The sequence below is a fragment of the Lutra lutra genome, chromosome 3 (genome assembly GCF_902655055.1).
Source record: "Lutra lutra chromosome 3, mLutLut1.2, whole genome shotgun sequence".
Classification (NCBI taxonomy): Eukaryota; Metazoa; Chordata; class Mammalia; order Carnivora; family Mustelidae; genus Lutra; species Lutra lutra.
In genome coordinates this window covers 117,947,135-117,973,276 of record NC_062280.1, presented here as the reverse complement: position 1 = coordinate 117,973,276, position 26,142 = coordinate 117,947,135, and the positions used below count along the sequence as shown (strand labels likewise).

The 26,142-nt window shown below is 37.3% G+C and overlaps 1 long non-coding RNA gene across 1 annotated transcript; it reads left to right on the top strand.

Annotated features, from left to right (window-relative positions):
• On the top strand, positions 1–24,610 carry LOC125096144 (uncharacterized). Its single transcript, XR_007126081.1, has 3 exons — positions 1–1,157; positions 7,437–7,488; positions 21,513–24,610. It is a non-coding gene; the product is annotated as an uncharacterized LOC125096144 (long non-coding RNA).
• Positions 24,611–26,142: the final 1,532 nt, after the last annotated feature.

Genomic DNA, 26,142 nt, shown 5'->3' with positions numbered 1-26,142 from the left:
CAACCTACCCCCCCCTTTTTGTTACATATCTGTCCTCAAGGAAGTCAACTCATCTACCTTTTATCTTTCAACTTTGCATCAACCTACCCCCCCCCTTTTTTTTTTTTAATTAAGAAGTCCGATTCCTTGCTCCACAGGAACCCAGGATTCAAAGAGACTACTAGGTTTCTTCCCCAACATGGCTTATTACCCTATTTTCCAACTGTGAAATTCTCATGTAGTCTATTGAGAGTAAAAGTTTCTTAAATCTGTTCTTTAAAAATTACATGGATAGGTTTCTTACACATTTATTTTGCCTCTTCAGTTATTTATTACTAGTTTTCTTCAATCAAGAAATGATTAACTCCTGTGGCAGTACTTGGACACTACAGTAAATTATATTTCTACAAGTCAGTGCTTTATTTTTAGGAACACAAATGGAGGAAAAAGTAACATTTGAAAAAGCAAGCTGTTAATCTACACCAGTTTTCTTTCTTTCTTTCTTTTTTTTTTTTAAAGATTTTGTTTGTTTATTTGACAGCACAAGTAGGCAGAGTGGCAGTCAGGGAGAAGCAGGGAGCCCCATGTGGGGCTCGATTCCAGGACCTGAGCCCAAGGCAGCTGCTTAACCTACTGATCCACCCAGGCGCCCCTATACTGAAGGTTTCTGATTGATGTTATGGTTTCCCTATATAGCAATGTCCCCTTATCTGAGGAGGAAACATTCCAAGACCCCCAGTGGAAAAGCACAGACAGTACCAAACCCTGTACGTACCTTTTTTCCCTAATTAACAGGCATTCCTGCAGTAAAGTTTAATTTATAAATCAGGCACAATGAGATTAACAATAATGACTAATCAAAGATAGAATTATACTATAAATAAAAGTTATGTGAATATGGCCTCTGTCTCAGAATATTGTACCTGTATTCAATGCCTTTGATGATGTGAGATGATAGAATGCATTTGTGACGAGATAAAGTGAGATGAATGTCAAAGGCATTGTGATGTAGCATTAAGCTACTAGTGACCTGACCATATGTCTGAAGAGTATTGTCTGCTTTCAGACTCTGGGTAACTGGAACGGTGGAGGGCAAAACCACAGATAAGGAAGACTTCTGTATTCCCTGCACACCTGATCCTATATTTAACAGCCCCAATTATTTTCCTACTAGGCAGGTATAAAAACTTTAGATTTATACTGGTTCTGTTGCTACTATTAGAATAACACATGATTAATTAGGAAAATTTAGAAATCCTTTTTTTTGTTTGTTTTCTTTATATTATGGTACATGGACTTTGACCTGGAGCCATTAAACCTTTTAAAATATTAGAGAAGATCAGAAGGTTTTAGAAAACGACATGCTCCAAATTTTGGGGAGTAGGAACTATAATATAGGTAACAAGTATTCAGATTAATTTCTCCCTTGCTATATAATATGCTTATATTTTTAGAGGAACTCGTTTATGTCCCAGTATTTGTGCTACGGTGTCAGAGCTGAGGTAAACTAAGATATAGTTAGGTTCATATTATGATCTTTTAGACCTCTGAATGGACGAGATACTCCCTAGGTTGATTGAAATTATAGATCTTAAAATTTGAATTATTTTGCAGCTACTTGAACCATATGGAAGACAACCTGTCACAGTTTCTAGTCATTCTTCTTTTAGATTACATAAGTATGATGCACATGTTAAATAATTTAGCGTTTAAAACATTCAGTATTGGTTTTCTGCTGTTGCCGTATTGACGGTTTCTTGCAGTTTGGGCACTGCAGATAATAGCTGTATGCAGAGTAGAACAACCCTCAGCTCCCATGGCACTAGTGTTCTAGACCTAGAGGAGCAAATAGAGTTGAAATAATTTATGAGGTCTTAAAGGTAGAGGAAGTGACAGCTGTTTTAGATAAGAGGACTAGAAAATGTCTGTCTCAGGAGAAAAAGGGACAGCATTGTTTAATTTGGTCTGTGCTGATAAAAGACAACATTGTTGTGGGTGAAGTAGATGCTGTAAATCTACTGTTGGAGCTGTGCTGTTCAATGTGGCCATAAGTGGGCTATTGAATCTTTGGAATGGGACTAGTGAAACTGTAAGATTTTTAATTTTATTGTAATTACATTCAATTTTTCGGTACAGTGTTTAGCATATTTGGAAAAACTTGGGTATTCAAATCTTTTGCATCTTAAGTAATGAAATATACATACACATAAATATCGGAGAGAATTTGCCAGTTGAATTAGATGTGTAAAGTACAGAATTGGAAAGATTTTATATGAAGAAAAGAATGTAAACTATCTCAGTTTTTAATATGGTCATATGTTGAAATGATAAGGTTTGTATATATTGGGTTAAATAAAATGTACTATTTAGCTAATTTCATCTGTTGCTTTTTTTCTCTTTAATGTACTTAGAAATTTAAAATTTCTTACATTGCATTATTTTTCTTCTGGTTAGTGCTGGTCTAGAACAGTAACTTTGTCAAATTTCTCTTTTCCTTACATGGATGTAATTCCAGAATCTCATTACATGGTGTAATTATGCAGTTATTTTCGTCTTTTTAACAAATGAACAATTTGAGTTTGAACTTTAGAGTTTATGTATTCACCATTAGGTGTTAGATTGATTTCCTGGTAGTATAATTGTTTGGCATTTGTGCAGGAGTGCAAGAAAGAAATTTGAATACCAGCTTTTAGGAAATAAATTGTACACATTAAGTTTTACTTTTTTCACTTTTGTTATTTTTCTTTTGTGTTTATTATTTACTTGATACTCCATGAAGTCCCCAAATTTTATTGTCCTACAAGATTTCTCTTAAAATCTTTGTGTGATGATTTTGTGTTCATTTATTTGTTTACTTGATTCTGTCCAGAGTGTCAGCTCTAGGAGAGTATGGATCTTATCATTTAGTGATTTGTCTTCATTTTATATTACATCCTCATTAAATGTTTGTTTAATGAATTAATGACACCAGCTGAGGGCAACACACGCTTGTTGACATGAGAATATACAGCAAATAAAATATGGTCCTTGCCCTCTTGGGATTTAGAGTTTAGTGGTTTTACAGAAGCAAAGTGTAATAAGACCAGTTGGTAGTAAGGAAGGGTATAGGAAATGTTCTGAAAACCTAGAAGCAAGTATTCACTTACACTGGGAAGACTGGGAAGAATTCGCTAAGATGATAACTTTTGAGCAGGTCACAAAGGTGAATAAATACTTGTTAGCTGTAGGTTTTTTGGATGTAGAGGATAGGGAGGGAGAGTTGTGGGAAGATGGAATGGTGTCAGAAGGGCTAATAAGTGAACAGAGATCCTGAGCAGTTAGTAAGGAACTGTTTAGGGGAGGAGGTAAGAGTAGAGAAGGTAAGAAGTAATGTTTAGATAAAACTGATCTAAGTAGAGGAGTTTTGATCTTTGCCTTTTAGGTGACTGGGTGTTAGGCAAGAAGTAAATGGATCAGAAAACAGACCACATAGATCATTGGTTTACTCTCATATTCTCCTCCCCCCACATGATATCTGAAAGGATCTTTTAGTGTCCATGATGATTGTTCCGATTCCAGATGGTAATTCAGAAGTAGAGTGAATTTAACAGACTAGTGTGTTGGTGGGAGACGAGATGAAAAGTGATCTAAGAGTTTTCTAGTTTGAATGATGGGGTGATGATGCTGATAACCATTAACTGAAACACAGAAGGTAAGTGTGTTCAGGATCAGGGGTGGGGTAGCTGCTTGAGGGAGAGGAAGGTATTGGATTTTTTTAATATTTCAGTTTTGAGTATCTATGGTGGATTGTTGGGATTTTAAAACTCTACTGGTAAATATGTTCTCAAGGCACTGTCATTTGTTAACTTGTCATGCTTTTCTTTTGTTCTTGTAATTTAGTTTCCACGTCGTATCTAGTGCATCCTTTTAAAATGTGAATTAGATCATTGTAGGTCTCTTTTTTCAGATGCAATAGCTTTTCATTTTAATTGAAACCCAACTATAAGGGTACCTGGGTGACTCGGTTGTACATCAGACTCTTGGTTTCGGCTTAGGTTGTGATTTTAGGCTTGTGGGATAGAGCCTGGCTCGTGCTCTCTCTGTCTCTTTCTCTGTCTCTCAAAAATAAAAACAAAGAAACAAAAACAAAAAACCAACTATATTGTTGGCCACAGGGATTTTTTTTTTTTTTTTTAAAGTAAGCCCTACACCCAACATGGGGTTCAAACCCACAACCGCAAGATCAAGAGTTGCACACTCTACCAACTAAGCCAGCCATGTGCCTCTAGGTCACAGGGCTTTTTATGATCTGTTCTCAGTCTACCTTTCTAACCTCATCTACTTTCTACCCCTTGTGTACTAAACACTAAAATTGTTCCCCTGTCTCCCCAGATATTTTTGTAGGTTTCTTAAGAGTCTTATAGAATTTTCAGTCCTGTCACTTTGTCAATTATATCATGTTTACTTACTTGCTTGTTATGCTTGCATTTTATTCATCTCTTATTAGTGTTCCCCATATCATAGCACATTTGACATTCAGTATTTTTTGAACCAGTCTCAGGGAACATCATGGAGTAATGGCATAGATTTAAGTGTAGTTTTCAGAACCAACTAAAGTATATGGATGAAAAGCCCAGATTGCTTATTCATTTCCTAAACAGTTATTGAACATTTTTGTCTCAGCTCATTTGTATAATAGTGAAGAAAATAGAATTGGTCCTCACCCTCTTTAAGCTTGAAGTCCGGTGGGTGGCAAGAGAAATCATGGGAAGAAATGATAAATTCTTAGACGATTTCATCATTGTACTGAGCGTCAGAGAAAGCCAGTAGAGAGTATGAGTGAATAGTCCAGTTTTTAATAGAATTTAGGAGAATATGTACCCTTACATATGTCCATATAGAAATCTATCTAAAAAGAAAGTACTAAGAGCAAGTGATAGAAGGACATGTGAAGGGAGTAATTTGAAATGGATGGATGGAAGTCACACCTTACACTGAGGCTAGAGAGTTGTTGAGGTTGATGGCATGGAAGAAAGCAAATTTTTAACTCCTGGAACAATAAGGGTTCTTAAATTTTTTCAATTAAAAAAGTTCCCAAGTGTAGGTTTTGTGTATTGGGTGTCTCAAGTACAGTGGTGTTTTGGTGTTGATGGAATCCTAAGCATTAAGGAGACCACAGGTATTGGAAGGAAATAGAAAAGCCTTCCTGAAGTGTCAGGGTCACTTGGGTGGCTCAGTCAGTTATGTGTCCAGCTCTTGATCAATTCTTGATTTTGGCTCAGGTCATAATCTCAGGGTTGTAAGACCAAGCCTGTGTCAGGCTCTGTGCTGTGCATGGAACCTGCTTAAGATTCTCTCCCTCCCCCTCTTAAAATAAAATGCCTCTTAAAGTGTCCAAATCCAAAGAATACCTGTTTTTCTGATTGAGTATAAAATGAAGGCTGTTGATTGTAAGTTTACATATTTGTTTCTCTGTTGCACCTTTTCTAATCATTGATATATGTTGAAGAGAAGATTTGAAGCAGGAAAAGTAGAACAGGTTGGCTGCAAAGAGCAACTCCTTGGGAAATACTCAGAAGGGTCTCCTATTAATGTGTAGCAACTTCGGCTCATTGTTGCTGTGATTATCCATATACACTTTTTAAAAATGTGATCATCAGATATATGTCTATAGACACTGAAGGTCTGATTATGGTAATTCTCTAATAATTGAACTTTAAAATGACAGAGTGGTTAAGATTTATTTCCAGAGAAGTCATTCAATAAAACTTGGATGTTATGAAGGGAACGCCTAGTCCTCCTAGAAGATTTGAAAAATAACTTGGGTATTATATGAAAAAGAGCTTGAAAAGCTATTCTGTACAAATATTGGGAGAGAGAAGCATATAATAAAAAGTTTGAAGAAACTTTATCTCACTTGGTCTTTTATTAACAGTTCCTATTTAAGAGTGGGTAGTTATTCCAATACTCTAAAGGTTTTCTTCAGGGCTACTGATTCCCTTCCATTCCTTTATCATTGTCTTTGAGTTAACATTCATTACTGTTCCTTTTGATGGATTATAGGGATTTTTAAAATTACCTATAAAAGAGGCATTATTTGCTTTTCTGAATTGCCTTTACAATGTGATTTGAAATATTTCTAAGAAGATTAACATTTTTCTCAAATAGTAGACATTACTAAGTTCCTGGATTTAGGTTTTTATCTTTCATGTATTTTTTAGTAAATTCAAATTAGCATAAGTTTTAGGAAGAAAGGGAATGCCACTTCGTTGGGACCTAAACAAAACAATTTTCTGTTTTGCCATTTTTTTTCCTCCTTGACTTCAGAGCTGTTGAAAAATTGGGAGATAAATGTCCAAGTGCAGTATTTGTGAATGTTTTTAAAAATTTCCAGTTTACATTATGGTACAACTTTAGTTAATAATCAACATGTTAACAGTGGTACATGTCATCTAACATCTACATGGAGGACAAATAAATTGAGTCAACTCGGGTTAGCCAAAGTTCTAATGTAATTTTTTCTTTATAGTTAATATGTACTATATGAAATAGAAGAGTGTGTATGTTTTTTGGTTTGGGTTTGTTTTTTTTTTTTTTTTTAAAGCCCTGAGATCAATTCCTGAGCTGAGATCTAGAGTCATATTTTAACTGACTGAGCCACCCAGGCACCCTTAAGTGTATTTTAGTATTTACTTGAACCATAGTTAAATTTTCTTTGTTTCAGTAGTGTGGAAAGAGAATTGGTTTAAGACCACTAATTGCTGTTTGAACTAATTTGTATAAGTTTTTCATAAAAATTTTCCCCCAGCGGGCACCTGGGTGGCTCAGTGGGTTAAGCCACTGCCTTCAGCTCAGGTCATGATCTCAGGGTCCTGGGATCGAGTCCCGCGTCGGGCTCTCTGCTCAGCAGGGAGCCTGCTTCCCTCTCTCTCTCTCTCTCTGCCTGCCTCTCTGTCTACTTGTGATCTCTCTCTGTCAAATAAATAAATAAAATCTTTAAAAAAAAAATTTTCCCCCAGCATTCAGTATATTTACCATTTCATTAACTTCCCATGCTCATCATCCTGCTTTTAGCTCCCCTCCTCATCCCAGGATTCTTCCTGGAGGCTCACTTTTTTCTGCTACAATCTGAGCTGTTGCTGTATGGAACAGCTGCAGCAAAACGATACCCCGTAGAATCTCAGTGCTTTTCGGGATTGTATGTGCTTTTGGCTGAATCATCATTAAATGAAAGCAACTATTCCTTTCTTGTTTGTTCTTTAATAGTTATTTTCTTCGGGGTAGTGCTTGAAGATACGCATACACAGTAGCATGGGTGCTAGTACTATGATGAGTTTTTTGTTTTCCAGAATTTTATCACATTGTTAAAAATAACTTAGGTATTAGAATGCTAATTTAATGTATGTGCACTGTTGCTGTTGTAATTGGATATATGCATGCATTTGGTCAATAAAAATATTTTTTTTTTAAATGGATAGGGCCTATGAATTGTGAAGAATTATATCATTGTTACATTTGGAAGGAGCATAGGTGAGTATAAAATAGAAGTGGTCATATATCATGAATCACTGATTCTATGGTAGGTACTGTTGACATGGAATATCAGTTCTATTTAAGTATTTGCTACATTTAAGACTTAGGGCAGCCAATATGGGGTAGATACAAGGTGCTCCTGTTGTTGAGCAGTTCCAAACCCTGGTGGCAGAGGTTGGAATGTAGTATAATAGTTACTATACAGTGGTGAAGAAAAGGCCTAAGGGAAAACAAGAGGATGGTAAACATAGTAGGGGCAGCACCTTTGAATAATTTAAGACTTGGATTACATTTACATGGCTTGGGAGGCAGGGAGAAGAAAGGAAAAATTCAAGAAAGCACACGTGAATATAAAATAAGTCTTGGAATCATCAATACAAATGTGTTTTGTTGTGTTTGACTTGGAGTATCATGTGCAGTAGGTTATCACCTATTACCCACTGGGAAAAAAATAGCATGCTGTGTATTCAGCTCAGTGGCAGTGCTCAGTATATTAGGGTGACTTCATTTACTACATATGAGATCTGTTTGTCCAAAATTAAGTATTACGGAGAGTTTGGAGAAGAGAAATGAGTAGAAGATAAACTAATTGGGAAGGATGAGGAGAATGTTCTTGTTTAGGCAAGGGAGATTTGAGGACCATTCAGAATAAAAGGGAGAGAATTACTTAATGAGTATGTCCAAGGAATTGGGAAGGTAGAAGTGCCTGAGTATCATTTTCAAGATGAGTTACAGCTCGTGTTTGAGAGCAGGTCAAATCAAAGAAGACCCATTATGAGCAAAGCCTGGGAGCTGATAAATGTGCACGAAGCTGGCAGTAATCCAGAAGGAGAATAGGAAACTAATGAGATCTTATTCCATGGCAAGATATATTGGAAGTTTTTGGCCAGAGAATGGTGGTGGTCAGGTTTGTATTAGTAAAGTTAACTACATTTTGGGAAGGGTACATTTGTAGGAACTCAGACTGCAGGCAAGGAAACCAGTTTTTATATGTTACTTGGATTGGAAAGGAATAGTCAAGACCCTAATTAACCATGAAATGGTCAGGGCTTAGTGGTTAATTGGATGTGGGGGGCCATTATGTGGGAAAACAAAGATGACTAGTTCTTAACCAAATGGTAGGTGACTTGGGTGGTACCAACTTCGAAGAATAGAGCAGCAGTCCGGATGGAAGGCTTCAGGTTCTTGTGACATCTACTAAGTGTTTTCAGCATGAAAAATTGTGATGCTTAGGAAAAGGTACTGGCTCAAGAATTTTGTGGTCAACAAAATCAGCAATAATTAATAAATGAAAGTATGAGACAAATAGTTCACCAATGCAAAACTTACATAGACTTATATAGATTAGGGGCTATGATACCTTCTAACCATCTGTGTAGATGGGGTTTAGGTAGGTTTTAAAGGGCTTGGTGAACTAGGTTGATTCTGAGGGGTTTGAACTGAGTCTCATGCTGGAGTACTGGAGTTTAATCCATGAATACTGCAGTTGTATGCATTAGTTACAGAAAACAAACTTGTTAAAGGAATGGACACTTACTAGAGATTCATTTCATTCATATTTGGTCAGTGGTCAGCACAAGGAAATATGGAAACCAGAGGTGGACTAACACCTATTGCCTTACTCTTCAAACTTAAGTTTGAATTATCTAAGTAAGCCCTATAGTACAGTCATCATTAATACTTGTTTGAGATCCAGAAATAATCCTTTGCACACTCTTGTACTTTGGAAAGCATTAACACCTAATAAAAATAAACTAGCCTTCAAATACTATTGATACATAAACTACTCTATATTTTTTAATTATTTGAATAATAATATGCATCTGGTATGCAAACGTGAAAATACAATACGCTATGTAGTGAAAGTAAATTTCTCCCAGTTGTGTCTCCCAGTTGCCCAGCTTCTCTGTCCAGGTGTATTCATTGTGACTAATTTCTTGTGTATCCTTCCCGAAGTTTCTGTGTACTCATAGAATATTTGTATTCTGTGTTTGTATACATTCTTAATACATATGCAAGGACACTGTACACACTTTTGCCATTTACTTATTTCCTCACAATATTCAGTTTTGGAGGTTATTCAAGTAAATGCACATGTGAGAGGGAGAGCGATCCCTTGTTTTTACATCTGTTGCTTGGTCATTATTAGTTATGTTATGGATCTTTTTTGGCCGGTGATTAATGTATGTTCCCTCCCTCCTCCCACCCCACCCTCCCGCCGCTTCTCCCCTTGACATGCTCTAAAGTATGTATTTGGGCATGTATTATGGAGCATGTATGTGGATGTATATATAGGATAAAATTTCTACCAGTTCAATTGTTTGGTCACTGGGCATGTATATTTTTAAAGGTTTTTTTTTTTTTTTTTGGGATGTTCCCTATCCTAACTGAAGACAATGAGAATTTAACTTTATTCCCTGCGGTCCCCAACCAAATGCATAAAGTCAGTAAAGATCAGAAATTAATAAAAACTGATGGAACTGTTGCAGGTAATAGGTAGAAGTTTTAGAATAGAAGTTATGTGATTGAACTTGGAAGAGCTTTAAAGTCTAAAGTTGGCTAATAAGAATTCTGGGAATTAGAGGGGCGCCTGGGTGGCTCAGTGGGTTAAAGCCTCTGCCTTCAGCTCAGGTCACATGATCTCAGGGTCCCGGATCGAGCCCCCACATCGGGCTTTCTGCTCAGCAGGGAGCCTGCTTCCCCCTCTCTCTCTGCCTGCCTCTCTGCCTACTTGTGATCTCTGTCTGCCAAATAAATAAATAAATAAATCTTTTTTAAAAAATTCTGGGAATTAGAGACCTAAAGTCTTGTGCTTTAAATATTAGATTACATTAAGTAGTTGCCTGTTTAATTAAACTATTAATGTCTTTAAGAGAGTTATCAATAGATTAGATTTTTTTTAAAGGTTTATTTATTTTATTTTATTTTTTTTAGATTTTATTTGTTTATTGGACAGAGAGAGATCACAAGTAGGCAGAGAGGCAGGCAGAGAGAGAGAGAGGAGGAAGCAGGCTCCCCACCAAGGAAAGAGCCCGATGTGGGGCTCGATCCCAGGACCCTGGGATCATGACCTGAGCTGAAGGCAGAGGCTTTAACCCTCTGAGCCACCCAGGCGCCCCATAAAAGGTTTATTTATTTTAGAGGGAGAGTGAGAGAGTGGTGTGGGGTGGGGGGAAGTAAGGGCAGAAGGGGAGAGAGAATCTCAAGCAGATACCTTGCTGAACATGGAGCCCAATATGGGGCTTAATCTCACAACCCTGAGATCATGACCCGAGCCCAAACCGAGAGTTGGATGAGCCACCCAGGTGCCCAATATGTTAGATTTTTTAAAATGACATGGTGAACATTAACAGTTTGCCTTGTGAGAGATATTACAGTGAATATAATAATGGCTTTTTTTTTTGTGATAGAGAAGGGGAGGAGGGCATTAGACTCGAATTCAGAAATTTTTCACTTAAAAAATTTCTATGATTCTCCAGTGATGGGAATGGGCATAAAGTTGTGATGCTCAAATACTTAACTTGGATTTCATTTCTTAAGTGTCAAAAGTAGAAGAACCATAAACTTTCCTAGAAGAATTCCCATCTTTGGTGTTCATGCTACAATATCACTTTGAATTTTAGATCTTGTACTATTTCGAAGTACTAGAGGGAGGTAGATACGTCATTCATAAACCAAAAAGGATGGAGGTTCTAAGCTGTATTTTAGATTAGCTCTACCTAGAATTAATAAAAAAAATTCAGAGACACTTGTATACATTCCCAAGGAACTGTGGTTTTTATTCAGTGAATTATTATATATGTTTGAAGACTTTATAGCAAAATGAAATGATTTTTTTAATTAAAAAATTATATCTTCAGATAGTAACTTTAAACAGTTGTGTATATTGTTTGCTCAAGGACTTGAATGAGCAGTTTGCTGTTCGCAGAACTGAAATCTCCTTGGTCAGAGGTCATTTATTCCACCATTCATCATAATTGTGAAGTATTCTCTCTCCAAGGTATGACTGGAGGATAAACATTATTTTGTTTCACCACATATTGTAGTTATTAGACTTCTTAAGAAATATTTATTGAGCACATACTGTAGCAGTACTAGGACTATTCTGACTGACTCTTCTAATAAAACCTAGGGAATACAACTGGCCTAGGGAAACAGATGTGTCCATTTTAGCTAGGATGGTCAGGGGAGGCGTCTCTGAGGAGATGCTTGAGCTAAATGACACCTGAATAATCGGAAGGGACTTGCAGTGTTGGAGGTGTTGAAGGTGAACCCAGTTTCAAACTGAGGAGTTTATCATTTATAGCATGGAATAGGAAAATGTCTTTTGTGGCGGGCATTAAGTGAACAAGGCAAGGGTGTTTCTTAACCCTTTTTTTCCCCCTTAATTGCCACCCTCATGGCCCTCATGAAATTTTTTGACTCCCTCATGAAATTTTAACTCAGTTGTTTATGTACTATAAATATATCTGTTATATCTATGCTTTTATACATTAAAAGAAATTTTTGCCTTTCCGTACTCCTACCTTCAACTAATTTTCTCCCACTTGGGGGCAGTACTGTCCCATTGAGAAAGCAGGATGTACACCAGTGTATGCCCTAGTAAAGAGTTGAGATATTTTCTTTTTTTTTTTTTTTTAAGATTTTATTTATTTATCAGAGAGAGAGAGAGAGTGCACAAGCAGGCAGAAGAGGAGAGAGAAGCAGGCTCCCCACCGACCAAAGAGCTGGATTCGGGACTCGATCCCAGGACCCTGGAATCATGGCCTGAGCCCAAGGCAGCAGCTTAACCAACTGAGCCACCCAGGCATCCCAAGATTTTTTTCTTGATGAGATATCATCATGAAGGCTTGGGCCAGGTAGTGACATGATCTAGTTTATGTATTAGAAAAGAATTTTAGCAGGTGCCTGTTGCATGTGCATGTGCATGTGATGTAGCAGGTGCATGTGATGTTGATGAAAGCTTGGGGACCAGTGTGCCCTCCAAATTACAAACCCACGAAATGAAAGAAGGAAATGACCCTTGGGAAATGCGAAACTTGTCTGGTTTTTAACCTTGTTATCATTTGAAATTTATTTTTCAGTAGAATATCACACATAATTTAGAATGGTCAGAACTCCATATATATTTTTTTAGAGCTCCATATTTATTTCAACTTTCTGGTTTTTGCTTTTTTTGTTTTTTTTTTCAATAGGAATGCACCCCCTATTTTGTGCCTTCCATTCCAGAATTTTTATGGGGAAGTCACTTTAAAAGCCTGCTTATTCTTTTGTATTCTGCTACAGTAGTGGTGGTTATTAGTATGAGAACATTTTCAGTTAAAATTTCTTTTAGAAATAAATGATTCTTACATAACAGACAATTCTTGGGCCCTCTGACTTATGAGGGGTAGACCGTGAATTCTCTAAGGCAAAAGGACTCACACCACAGGTGCTTACTGCAGTTTGTTCAATCAGTGAGGAGGCTGTTTTTCCAAGTTCATACTGGAAGTGATTAGCAGAACCCAAATGAGATTTTATGGCACACAGTTTTGTCTCAAAATTGAGTGTAATGAATGCAAAATTACTGGAAATGCTTAACAAACCCTGGTGTAGCATAAGTAGCATTAATGGTTTTAAAAAGGGACTGCAGGGGGGCCCCTGAGTGGCTCAGTCAGTTTAAGCATCTTCCTTCAGCTCAGATCATGATCTCAGGGTCCTGGGAACGAGAGTCCTACATCTAGCTCCCTACATGGTGGGGAGTCCGCTTTTCCCTCTGGCTCTCCCCATTGCTTGTGCTCTTTCTCTCTCCAATTAATTAATTAAAAAAATAAAAAGGACGGCAGGGAGTTCTGAGGTTCACACCATTCAGATCCTGCAGCACCTTGCCACGGGAAGGCATGAAGTCCTCTTGGGCTCTGATGAGACACAGTGCAGTGCATCTGGAGCTTTTGTTGATTGGGAGTATGTTGCATTTACAAATGATGTGGAGGTGTAAAACATTTGAGAAGTGAGATTTATGACTTTTTTTTTAATGCTTTGTTTTTGTGTTTTCTGTTTCTACAACCTAATTTCTCAAATCTAGTGGTAATCAAACAGGAAATTTTGCACATTTTTAAAATGTGACCAAAAATTTTTAAAAGATTTTATTTATTCATTTATTTAGAGAGTGTGCACGGATAGGGGCATGGGTAGAGGGAGAGGAAGAGAATCTGCAGCAGACTCTGCACTGATCCTGACACAGAGCTCAATCCTAGGACTCTGACATCATGACCTGAGCTGAAACCAAGAGTCAGAGGCTCAACCCACTGAGCCCCACAGTGACCAAAATATTTAACTCTTCTGTTTCTAGACTTTTCAATCCCTTTTTTAGAACATGTGTTGGTATCTTGTATCCAGGACAAAGTATTTTCATCACTGATTTAGCTTAACACCTGTTCTCTACCCTATATTTAAATAAATGTAAATAGATAAACAGATAATAGTGCAGATTATACTTGCACAATGTTTAATTTCTCCCTGATACATCATTTCATATTATTTACTGCATGTGAACACATGTGAACACATGCAGTGGATTCCTTTTTTTTTTAATTTTTTACTATATATATATATTTTTTTAATTTTTTAAATTAACATATAATGTATTATTTGTTTCAGGGGTACAGGTCTGTGATTTATCAGTCTTACACAACACCCAGCATGCACCACAACACATACCTCCCCAGTGTCCATCACCTGGCCACCCCATCTCTCCCTCCCCCCTTCACTCCGGCAACCCTCAGTTTGTTTCCTAAGATTAAGAGTCTCTTATGGTTTGTCTCCCTCTCTGGTTTCATCTTGTTTCATTTTTTTCCTCTCTTCCCTTATGATCCTCTTCCTTGTTTCTTAAATTCCACATATCAGTGAGATCATTTGATAATTTTCTTTCTCTGATTCACTTATTTCACTTTGCGTAATACCCTCTAGTTCCATCCATGTCATTGCAAATGGCAAGATTCCTTTTTTTTTTTTGATGGCTGAGTAATATTCCATTGTATATATACACCACATCTTTGTCCGCTCATCTGTCAGTAGACATCTGGGCTCTTTCCATAGTTTGGCTATTGTAGACATTTGGGGTACAGGTGCCCTTTCGGATCACTGTGTTTGTATCTTTGGGGTAAATAACCGGTAATGCAATTTCTGGGTTGTAGGGTAGCTCTATTTTCAAATTTCTGAGGAACCTCCATACTATTTTCCAGAGTGGCTGCACCAGCTTGCATTCCCACCAGCAGTGTAAGAAGTTCATCTTTCTCCATGCAGTGGATTCTGCAAGAAGTGTTTTTATTAAGTTGATTCATTTGTTCTCTTCAAAGTAGGGTAACAGTAGTTGTTATTTTAATGTGCTTCTTAAGTATATGGTGAAAAGTAAACTGTTCATTTCCAGTGCTTTTTTCATTATATATAAACATGATTGATAAATAATAATACTTGAAGTATTGAACTTTTAAAGAAAATAGTAGTGAAAGCTATACAGGTAAGTTTTTAATAACAATCTTTTATCTTGAACCAAAAATGCAATTTATTGTTACTGTACTCTGCCTTGTTTTAAAAACCTTAACCCTGGGGCACCTCAGACTCTTGGTCTTGGGTCATGAGTTCAGGTTCCACGTTGGGCATAGAGATTACGTTAAAAAAAAAAACATAAAAAACTTAACCTTGATTAGGCAATGATCAAGGATATGTTTTCTTTGGCTTTTGGGGGAGGGGTGCTTGAGAAATCTTAGGTGATCACAAGAGGATAATGCTGCTGCTTTTTTTTTTTTCCCCTTCCTTCCTTCCTTCCTTCCTTCCTTCCTTCCTTCCTTCCTTCCTTCCTTATGCCTTTGTTGGAATTGGGGACCTTTATTGGAATTGGGGACAAAATTAAGTTTGAAATTTTTCAGTGGTGTCTTTCAGTCACAAGCCATTGTTGACCTCATTACAATTGGCTTGCAAAATTGGGCCCCCTGCAGTCCCTTTTTAAAACCATTAATGCTACTTATGCTATTTCCCATTTTCAGTCACCACCAGGGTTTGTTAAGCATTTCCAGTAATTTTGCATTCATTACACTCAATTTTGAGACAAAACTGTGTGCCATAAAATCTCATTTGGGTTCTGCTAATCACTTCCAGTATGAACTTGGAAAAACAGCCTCCTCACTGATTGAACAAACTGCAGTAATAAGCACCTGTGGTGTGAGTCCTTTTGCCTTAGAGAATTCACGGTCTACCCCTTATAAGTCAGAGGGCCCCAAGAATTGTCTGTTACTTAAGAATCATTTAATTCTAAAAACAGGTCTGGGACCTTGAAATTGACTTAGTTATAACTTTTCTTAGAAGTCATTAGTTATGTATGATGTAAGTCATTAATATGTACTTCATTAGATTTCACATGAGTGTTTGACCTTTGGAGAAAAAAGACAGTATGTGCATGTGTGTATTTATATGTACATCATATGTATCAGTAAACTTTTCCTGAAAAACCTGGTTGTCCTCAATAAAGCTGAAAAACCTAAATCTTTATTTTTTCTTTAGTATTTCCTAGATTTCAGTGTTATTTAATAGTATTTATAAATGATTCTTACCTATTTACTCAAACGAGATCTTATTTTATGTACTTATTTCTTAATTTTGAGTTGATCTTTCTCTGATTCTTGAATCTAAAAAACCTTAAAATCCCGGGGTGCCTGTCTGGCTCTGTCTGGAATATGTGATTCTTGAACTCAGGTTCCTGAGTTTGGGCCCCACAGTGGGTGTAGAGCTGACTTAAATAATCTTGGGAAAAAATTAACCTTACAATCCTGCATTTTAAAAATTTGGAATAGCCTGTCACTTAAATTTGTGAGTTTTGTTTGGTTTGACAGCCTCATTTTTCATAAACCACCTATCTGAGGGGCTCCTTTCCAGTCAGTACATCCTGTATCAAAGGAACCTCTGTATTATTTTGGTCACCACAGATTAGTTTTGCATGTTTTTGAAAAATGTAAATGGAATCATAGAATGTATACTCTTTGCCTCTGGCTTCTTTCATTCAACGTAGTGTTTTTGAGATTGATCTGTGTTGTTGCATATCAGCAGTTGGTTCTCTCTTCTTGCTGCATAGTGTACCATTAAATGAATATGCAACATTTTTTTTCCAGTGTCCTCTTGATGTATTCTTGGGGTAGATTCCAGTTTAGGGTTATTATGATTAAGCTGCTATGAACATTCTTGTATAAGTCATTCACACATTTCATTTTCCTTGGGGAAAATATCGGGGAGTGGGATTGCTGTGTATAGGGGATGTGTAGGTTTCTCAGAAACTGCCAAACAATTTTCCAAAATGTGTGTCCTACTTTATACTCCCATGATCAGTGTACCTGATTTCTGTTTTGCTCTGCATCCTTCCCAGCACTCAGTATTGTCAAGTCATGTTTGTTTTAGCTGTTGTAGTGAGTATGTAGAGGTGTATCATTGTGGTTTTTAATACATATTTCCCTAGTAATTTTTCGTACACTCTGTGGCTATTCAGATACCTTTTTTTGTGAAGTATATTTGCGTTTCAAACCCTCCTTGCTAGTCCTGCCCCCCCTTATTTGAGGGGGACACTTTGGAGAGCCCCAGTGGATGCCTGACTGTGGATAGTACCAAACCTTATAAATATGTTTTTTCCTGCATGTACATAAATACGATAAACTTTAATTTATAAATTAGGCACAGGAGGAGATTAGTAGCAATAACTAATTAATAGAACAATTATAACAGTATACAGTAATAAAAGTTATATGAATGTGGTGTCTCAGAATGTCTTACTGTTCTGTTACCTTTCTGGTGACATGCCTATGTGATAAAATGTGATGAAGTAAGGTAAATAATGTAGGCATGGAAAAGTAGCATTAGGCTTTTATTGACCTTCTGACAAAACATTGGAAGAGGATCTTCTGCCTCTGGACGACCGTTGACTGTGGGTAACTGAAACTACAGAAAGTGAAACCATGGGTAAGGTGGGGGACAACTATGACTAACCAGGTTGTGTGGTTTCATTGCTAGCCATTGTAAAACTTACTTATCTCTGTATAACCTATTGATGTAAAAAAACATGGGCATCTTGATTAGAATTTTGGAAAGCCAGATGATGTTGGGAATGCAGAATTGATTGTTCATATTACGGACTTTTGCTTTTTGTAAAATATCAGCTAGAAAATAGAAATTATGTAATTGAACATTTATTATGATGTCTGGCATGCTAATGTGGGTAGAAGATACATGGGTTTGATTAAAAAAATCAAAGCCCAGTTTGCTGTATTAAACTGACAGTTTGTTTTGAAGATTTTATTTATTTGAAAGATAGCACAAGTCGGGGAAGAGTAGATGGAGAGAGACAAACAGACTCCACACTGAGCACAGAGCCCAATTCGGGGCTTGATCCCACAACCCTGATATCATAACCTGAACTGAAACCAAGAGTCAGACACCCAACAGACTGATCCACCCAGGTGCCCCTTATTGCCTATTTTTAATCCAAAAGAGGTGAAGACTTAAAATGTTGAAATTTTTTTTACGTTTTTCTAACTTCCAACTAACTGTTCAGTTAACTGGAAATGTAATCTGTTACATTGTCTTCAGTTGAAAATGTATTACATCAAAAAGGATGAACTTGTAGTATTGTCCATTGTTTTAGAGATCTTCTTTCATGGGTGTTTATGCATTTCCTTGGGAGATGATGCCTTTTGAATTTTTGGCCTAATTTCTTTGGATATATTATTCACTTAATCAGACACTATTTCCTTATACTCTTTGAAGATGTATTTTAATTTTTTTAAAGATTTATTTTAGAGCAAGAGAGCGTGTGCTTTCACAAGCCTGGGGAAGGGCAGAGGGAGAGGGAGAGAATGCTCAAGGAGGCTTCCCACTGAGAGAGCAGCCCAGTGTAGGGCTCGATCCCAGGACCCTGAGATCATGACCTGAGCTGAAATCAAGAGCTGGATGCCTAACTGACTGAGCCACCCAGGCGCCCCAAAGATACATTCTTTGTTGCTTAAAGAGAATCTTTAGTTAACATTGAAATAAAATTACTTCACTTAGGAGTGTGTTACATATTTTCACTGTTGTAAATTCCCTGTAATAATAGTGTTCAGTTTATTTATTGCTTTAGCGGTTGGTGGTGTGGTCGTTTTTGTCATGAAAGCAAAGGATCATATTAGATTGTGAGCTCTATTCTATATATGCTCTCTCTGATGGTAATGTTTGATAATATGGATATCCTCCCACCTCCATACCCCAAACTTCAGAACATATGCTCCTCAGAAGGTAAACCCCGCTGCAGAGCATGCCAATAAAAGAATGTGGCTCCTTTATGGTTTGATACCATCGGAATCTACTTCAGAAGAAATCATAACCTTTTACATTGATTTCCGGCAAAGCCTTTCCAACATGAGCCATTGCTAAACTCCTGTTTCATAGATATTTACAATTTATTTTATTTTATTTTATTTTATTTATTTTTTTTTTAAAGATTTTATTTATTTATTTGACAGAGAGAGACCACAAGCAGGCAGAGAGGCAGGCAGAGAGAGAGGAGGAAGCAGGCTCCCGCCGAGCAGAGAGCCCGATGCGGGGCTCGATCCCAGGATTCTGAGATCATGACCTGAGCCGAAGGCAGCGGCTTAACCCACTGAGCCACCCAGGCGCCCCTTACAATTTATTTTAAACAAATTTTTGTAAATTACTGTAAAACTAATTTAAACACCTTTATAGAGTATTTTGAGCCTCCATGCTTGCTGAAGTATCTATATTTTATACATTTCTTTCTTAGAATGTACTTCTATTATAATTTATATATTATTATAATTTATATACTTGTAATTTATATACTTGTAATTTATATATTGTAATTTATTATATATTATGTAATAAAAATTATATGTAATGTAAGGATTGTGTACTCAGTAGAAAAGGATACCTTCTCTAACCCAAAGAGGGGAGAATGTTAGGTGCATTGTTAGTAATTGTTAGGAATGGCCTTCCATATCTTCAATGTTTTGTTCTTTAAGAAAAGTCATTAGAAAATATTGTATGTTTCTGACTAAGTAGGGTATGGTTAGAGTAGTCATTTTTCACTCTTAACAATTCATATGTTTTGGCATGGGAAGGTAAAACCAAACATGAACTTGTATGCAACATTTATTGAGCCAGTTTTATCCTAAAATTTAAAAATGGACCAATTTCTTTTTTTTTTAAGATTTTATTTATTTATTTGACACAGAGAGACAGAGGGATCACAAGTAGGCAGAGAGGCAGGCAGAGAGAGAGAGAGGAGGAAGCAGGCTCCCTGCTAAGCAGAGAGCCCGATGTGGGGCTTGATCCCAGGACCCTTGGAACGTGACCTGAGCCAAAGGCAGAGGCTTTAACCCACTGAGCCACCCAGGTGCCCCAAAATGGACCAGTTTCATCCAAAGTGGTATCATAGTCTTGTTACAGTTGTGCTTTAAGATTTCAATTAAGAATTTTTTTTAATGTAATTATTGGCTGGTGTCCCCCGCCCCCAGTATTTAACAGTATCACTTTATAGAGACAGCTGTTCTTCAGCATCAGAAAATAAATGTATCAGCTGTCCTTGTGTATCAACTTTCTAGGATTTCACAGACTTTAAATCCAAATTAGAAGTGCCATGGAACTGGGGTGCCTGGGTGGCTCGGTGGGTTGAAGCCTCTGCCTTCGGCTCAGGTCATGATCCCAGGGTTCTGGGATCGGGCCCCGCATCGGGCTCTCTGCTCAGCAGGGAGCTTGCTTCCCTTCCTCTCTCTCTCTGCCTGCCTCTGCCTACTTGTGATCTCTGTCTGTCAAATTAAAAAAAAAAAAAAAAAAAAGTACCATGGAATGGATGTTCGTGTGCAGTGGCTCACTGTAATTGTTAGTGGTTATGACAGACCAGTGTACCATAAGCCTCGTCACTTCTTTGTAAGACCACTTTAAACAGAATGCTAGTGATTTTGAGTATTCATATATTAAGCCACCCTTTTAAAGACTAAATATTGGCAACTAAACTTGGATAATTCTAGAGATTACCTTCCTAGGTTTCAATATAGGTAATGAATGTTTTGTAAATTGCGGGTTCACATTTTTGAAAAGTTGAGAAGATAGTATTTTGAATTGTTCAGTTGTGCAGTTTGGTTTATGCGTTCCATTCTTGTCTGCAATAACTTTACTAAAGATGATAAAATTACAGAAGTATAAATATGCACTAAACCAACTTAAGAATGCCTTAATGACTTTACTGACAGATACCTAACAAGGATCCTGCATAGTAGAATGCTACTTGTAGGTGGAAATATAGAAAAGATAAATTTTTTGTTGGTTTTTGGCATGCCTTGTTTGAAAAAATATTAAAGTTTTATAACTGGGACCATGGGTCCTGTTGGATCATTTGGAATCCCCTTAAATTACATGTAGGATTTTGTGTTCATATTTTTTTACGTACAGATTTGGGGGAGGGGACTGTTCATACTCCATCCAATTTTCAGGTGTATTTGAGATCCAAATGGGTTTTGGAAACAATACTAATTTAGGGTAGTTGTTTCTAGTCTTTGGGGGTCAAGTCAGTCTTTTTCTGATGGAATACAGGAAATGTATTTGTGTGCCCTCCCCTGGTACAAGTATAATAAAATGTTCCAGATTAGAGTAGGGATCAGGATCCTATGTAGAATTTTGGATTATAAAATTTCAAGCAGTGGTGTGCTGAGGGATCAACAATGCAGAAAAGACGACCCGCCTATGGAAATAAAAACTAAGGACTTAGCAAAATATGCTCTTAATATTTTAAAATTATTAGCAGACTTGGGAGACTCAACCTTTAGGATTTAGTGGTGTTTAAGCCAAAACATAAAATTGAACTGAATTTTAAGTCTGTTGATATTCTCCAAGAAAATGAATGCAAAGGAAAATCTTTCCTGAATGAAAATTACTATTAAGAACTTTAATACATCTGCCATTTTATTGATTGTGGAAACTGGCTAAATTTGACTTTTTTGTATTCCTAGGAGGGTGAAAGAAAACATGGATGAAGCTTCCTGAATTTCGGCTTCTGGGATGAATCAAGTTCAGACAGTATTTCCTCTCAGGTTAGTCAGTGTCTGTTGAAACATTGTTCCTTCCTTCTGTTTCCTTAACCGTACTTCCTGATCCTGGCACTGCTGATTTCATGAATATATGTAGTAATGGTCCCCATGCTTTGAATTAGTGGAATGTTAGTGAATAGTTTATAGTGGAAGCTGAAACCTCTGCTTCTCTGCCTGTATTAAGGGATCCCCAGGGTCACTGCCCTTCTCTCTGAGCCAAGTTGGAGGCTATTTTTAGCTCCAGGTTGCCCTCATCTTTCCTTGGTTAGTATTTGTCCTCAGATAAAAATGAACAGAGTAAAAATGACCTATCAAACAGGTCTTTACTAAGAAAAGAAATTCCCTCTTGGTTTTTAGTAATCCCAAGTCTAGAAGCCTTTAGTTCCTTGGAAAGTGTATAATCTTAAAAATGGTTTAATATCATAAATTCAGATCGATACTAGGGACACTAGTTCTGTATCTTCCTCGCTGCTTTCTACCTTTTGTAAAGGTAACAATTTTCCTATTATCTTAAGTTAGATATAAACTTTTATAGAACATTTACATTGTGACCTTCATGACAGAATTTCCAGTGATGGTGTCCGGTCATCCTTATAGATCCAGAAAGTATTATTTTAAGGGTATTTCTTATCTACTTGTAATGATTTACCATCTCTTCTGTTCTTGCTTCCACAAGTGTGGTCCCAGGAACCAGGAGAATCAGCCTTTTGGGCTTTTGGCAGTGCACAATCTCTGAACACAGCTGACCAAATGAATCTGAATGCTCATTTTAACACAATCCCAGAGGATTTGAATGATGCGCATTGTGTTGAGAATCATTGATAAGAGAAATTTCACCCTTTTAAAGTATCTGATGCCAGTGCAGCACAATAATGTGAAAACTCTGTTTTGTGTTCTATTATCCAGCTCTAGAAAATTAACTGTGGGTAATAATTCTCAAAGCTGGTTCCTAGACCATCTAGGAGCTTAAGAATGCACATTCTCAGGTCCAGCTACTGAACAGAAACTTGGGGGTGGGATCCAGCAATGCACTATTTTATTCTTAAAAGGCCTCCAGGTAGGGGTGCCAGGCTCGCCCAGTCAGTAGAGCATGTGACTCTTGGTTTCTGGGTCAGGAGTTTAAGCCTCACATTGGGTTATAAAGATTACTTTAAAAAATAAGGCAGGGTGGTTGGTGCCTGGTGAGTGGCTCAGTCAGTTGAAGTGTCCAAATCTTGATCTCAGCTCAGGTCTTGACCTCATGCTCATTGAGTTGGAGCCCTGCATTTTTCATCTTAAAAAGAATGAAAAAATAAAAGCCGTCCAGGTAAACTGTTTACTGTTGGAGAGCCACCAACCTAGGGAATTATTAACTAAAAAATTAGATTGCCCTTTGAAATTAGAAAATTACTTTGTAAATATTCTGTAGACCTTTTGTTTAATTTTCAAATTGCTTTATTTGTAAGTCCTTTATTAAATAAAATTTGAAAAAATAATCTCAAAGTATGTGGGTAAGGGGAAACACATTTAATGTGCATAGGCTAACTGCACCACAGATCAAAGCTATGGCATTCATTATGTGGTTATCAGAGAGAGATCTTGTAAGCTTGTCAAGTGGATCAGTCATTGGAACTTTAGGATTTTGAAGTTAATTTTGGTAAGAGATGAATAGTATTTATTTAAAATAATTGCTTTTCATTACAGATTTTCTAGTCAATGGAAAAGAGAGTCCTTTCAGGAAGATACTTTTATTAAGTTTATAGATGTTAATAAAGTGCAGAAGTCTTATTAAAAATAGGGTATCCTCAGGTTATCCTTTGATGAAACAGTGGTTCTCACATTTTCAAGGGGCAACAGAACCCCCTGGAGAACCCCCTAACCCCCTTTGTTAGAACAAAGACTGCAGATCCACCGTGTAAGATTTAGAGGGCCTGAGAGGTTTCATTTCTAACAGGTGGTGTTGGCTCTGGTGTGAGGACTGCATTTTCAGAACCACTGCTACTGCTGTTTTTTTTTTCCTCAGCATTAACGTATTTAACTCTCCAGGCATTCTCTATACGAGCTCACAACAAAATACTAATTACACAGGTGGATTGCAGAAGAAAATTTTATAAATCCAGCGTATTAATTCAGTTCTTGAATATTTTTTAAGTCTGTTGCTCAGTGACTCTAGCCTGGCAAATTCTTTCCTTTGTAACTTAAACTTCTGTGTTTCCTACAGAAGATACACAGTAGATACTAATTTCTGTTTGCTAACGAATTTATCTTTTTTTCAGGTCATTTTGTGGGCGAAGTGCTTTTAAAGACATAGGAGAAACAAGCCAGAAAACAAACTCATTTCATTTGTGAATTTATTACTCCATATAAACAACGTAAGAATGTATGAGTAAACAACTTATGGATGTATGAGTAATCCTAACATTTGACATTATGCTTCATGAAGTTTTCTTTGGTTAAAATAATCTGGAATAATGCAGACTTCCATTTTCATTCAGGTGTTTTTTTGTTGTTGTTTTTTATTAAGATGTATACCTACTCCTTCATGTGGTCTTGCCATGGAATGTAGTATGGTGTAGTAACCCACAAATACAGAATAACCAACATACTTCCCTTTCAACTCCCTATAAATGGGAACCATTAGAGGGATTTTTTTTTTACCACCTCATGTGGCCTGCAATTTTGGGTAAGTCCCCACAATAAGGATCTCATCATGGAATTTGGCATTGTTGTGAGAAAGATCATGTTTTACTAAAGCCATATATTGTATTTTTTAGCCCAAGGAAAGCAAAGAATGGCGGATATGAGCAAGGCAGAGTGTGTTGTACAGTAATGGAAAATTACTTTTTTCCAAGTTAAACTGATGCCCAGTATTAGGGTTAGGATTCCAGCTGGGGTCCTTGGGAGCTCTGGGTGTTGGCAGAGGACTATTTCCTGATTTTAATTTGGTCCTTTTTTTTTTTTTTTTTAAAGATTTTATTTATTTTGACAGAGAGATCACAAGTAGGCAGAGAGGCAGGCAAAGAGGGAGAGAGGAGGAAGCAGGCTCCCTGCAGAGCAGAGAGCCTGATGGGGGGCTCGATCCCAGGACCCTGAGATCATGACCTGAGCTGAAGGCAGAGGCTTAACCCACTGAGCCACCCAGGAGCCCCTGGTCCTTATTTGATTGTTTACTCATTGTAATTACAATTTTCTGCCTTACTAGTAACGCTCTTCTGTACTTGGAGGAAGATGGAAAGCTTAGAAATCCCAGATCTGGTCTGAAAGGAGCATTATCTGCAAGTCAGCACTGGATGGAGGAAAGCAGTGTGGGTTCTAATCAGTGGTTCTCTGCATTTACTTACCAACCAACTGGTTGGTAACCAACTTTACTTACTTACCAGCTTTACTTACTTACCAACACTTGGACCAATAAAGCTTTAAAAACTTAAAAACAGTTCTAAGGGTTTACATAGTTTTAGGCTATGAAAATTAACTGCATAAAATATTAAGATTTTCCAAATTCTTACTTCATAAATCATTTTTGATAGTGCTGGTGTGTATATCCTCCTTTTCCTTGGTCTTTGCTTATCATCCTCCTTGCTTTAAAGACATTAGACTTGAATGGTAAATGCTTTATCAGGTCCTTTTACCATTAATATTCTGGATGCTAAGCCTTTTTCCATCACTAGTATTTTCTTACAAAGCTACCAGTGTAACACTGAGTCAATTCTAAAAACACCTGAGCTACAAACTGCAACCTCCTGACATTTCACTGAATAAGACAGGAATGACTTGGGAAGATGATATATGCAAATGACCTCTTCTCAGAGCTAAACCAAACTCCCTAACTGAAGCTGTTCAACATTTGAGTAGTTTGGATACTGGATGTTGCTCTTTGGTACTACTGCGATAAAGAAGCATGTATGGGGCACCTGGGTGGTTCAGAGGATTAAGCCTGTGCCTTCAGCTCAGGTCATGATCTCAGGGTCCTGGGATCGAGCCCCACATCGGGCTCTCTGCTCAGCAGGGAGCCTGCTTCACCCCCACCCCCACCCCCTGCCTGACTCTCTGCCTACTTGTCATCTCTGTCAAATAAATAATGTGCTTTCTACTACAACCATACTCATTAGAGTGGACCAGATCTGAATGACATAGAACTTAAATTAATTAAATAACCCAGTTATGTTGTCCTTACTGCCATATGCACAGGAGAGGATTGATTTTTTTTTTTTTTTTTTAATTTATTTGAGAGCGAGTGAGCAAGCAGTGGGTGGGGAGGGTTAGAGGGAGAGGGACAAGAAGACTACCCACCCTGAGCAGGGAGTCCTGCGTGGGGCTCAAACCCAGGACCTTGAGATCACAACCTGAGCCAAAGGCAGATGCTTAACGAACTGAACCATCCAGGTGATCCTGATTTATTTTGTTTAAGTTAATATAAAATTGAAATAAAAATGTGTACTATTTGGTTTTCTCTGAGTCTGGCTGAACAATGATGCATCCTAGTTTTGACGATCTGCTTAATAAGATTGCCCACGGCCTAGATATAAAGCTCAGTTACATATTCTGTATCGTATATGCTTTCTAAGAAGACTGC